Source organism: Pseudomyrmex gracilis, unplaced genomic scaffold (genome assembly GCF_002006095.1).
Source record: "Pseudomyrmex gracilis isolate BER0280 unplaced genomic scaffold, ASM200609v1 scaffold_843, whole genome shotgun sequence".
NCBI lineage: Eukaryota > Metazoa > Arthropoda > Insecta > Hymenoptera > Formicidae > Pseudomyrmex > Pseudomyrmex gracilis.
The window spans coordinates 15,636-17,277 of record NW_018021427.1 but is presented as its reverse complement, the minus strand read 5'-3'; positions in this window follow the sequence as shown (position 1 = coordinate 17,277).

Here is a 1,642-nt window from a genome sequence, read left to right as displayed (position 1 = left end):
ATATATCGAAGATGGTCTGATACTGTTGATAAACGCCTTCTTCCGCCAGCGTAATTTTAACAATTAATAAAGACTTAAGGCTCGTGAAATTTAAACCAATGAATGAATATAAGGCCTTACGAGCCGTTCTCGAAAAATTTACAAGTGAATTCTCGTTACATGTGTATACATATATATATATACATGTAAGGCCTTATATTCATTCATTGGTTTAAATTTCACGAGCCTTAAGTCTTTATTAATTGCTAATAATTAAATAAATAAATATTTGATATAAATTACTGAAGTCACTTTCAATACAGAGTTTATCTTTTCAATGTTCGTGATACTATTATGGTAACATATGTGTTAAGAATTTGTTAGTTTGAGTTTAAATCGCGCGCGTCAGCTTCTTTAGATTTACTCGTCTCGGATCTGGCGCTGCAGGCAAAGCGAGAGCACCCTCCCCTTTTTATTAACTTTTTTAGTGTTATGTATGCTCACTCATTGTGATGTTATAAGCATGAAATAAAGTTTTTTTAATGCAAAGTTCAACGAGCACAATTATATACAGTTCAATTCAAAACAAACTGGTCCTTCGAGCCGGATAAGGCAGCGAGGAGGCAGAAACGCATAGGCAGTTAGACGGCGACAAATTAGGTTAGGTGACCATACCGCAGAACAAGACAAAACTCGCAGAACGGCGGAATCGTTATCAGCAAATCAGCTAAGTATCATACGTTCTCATTTCATTGTAAGCCGTTCAACATGAGCAACGACAGCAAGAAAAAACAGTTGAAAAGCCTTACTCGATAACGAAGCGCGATGAAGGCAAAATTCACATTGTTTCATCTTTTTGTAGAAATGTTAAAGGGAAGTCGCGATAGAATAGAAGAGTACGAAGTTATAAACTTGGAACAGAGGCTATGTCAAATCAAAGATTTGCTTTCTGATTATGATGCATGTCAAGCAAAAGTTGAGCAACTGGTAGAAGACAACGTATTAGAGGAATGTTACAAACAGAGGGCAGAATTCGAAGCGAGATTCTACGAAACAACGGCAAAAACGCAAAGACTCATCAACGAGTTAAAACCAGAAGAACCGATCACTAATCAAAACAACATGGCAGCCTCTGACATTGAGTCACAAGGCACGATTGCATTGCATCTCAAAATCAAACTTCCTCAACTGAAACTACCACAATTTGACGGATCATATGACAAATGGCCAGCCTTTCACGATATGTTTAACTCCGTTATTCACTCAGATCGAAGAATCGATCCAATCGCAAAATTTCAATATTTACAGAGTTCTTTAACGGGCAAAGCATTGAAGGTTCTCGATGGACTTGAGATCTTGGCAATGAACTATGAAACGGCGTGGGAGCTACTCATCAGGAGATATCAGAACAACAATTTGATGATTCACAAACATATAGCAGGCCTATTTGAGCAGCCGAAACTAGCAAAGGAAAGCTACGAATTATTACGCAAGTTGGTAGACGCGGTTCGAGGTCACATGCGTGCTTTAACAGCGTTAAAACGGCCAGTGAATCAATGGGATAGCTTATTAACGGGCGTGTTCCGTTTGACCACAGTACGATTCGACACCGATCGATTCGACACCAAATTATTGGACACAAAATTATTGGACACAGATTTAT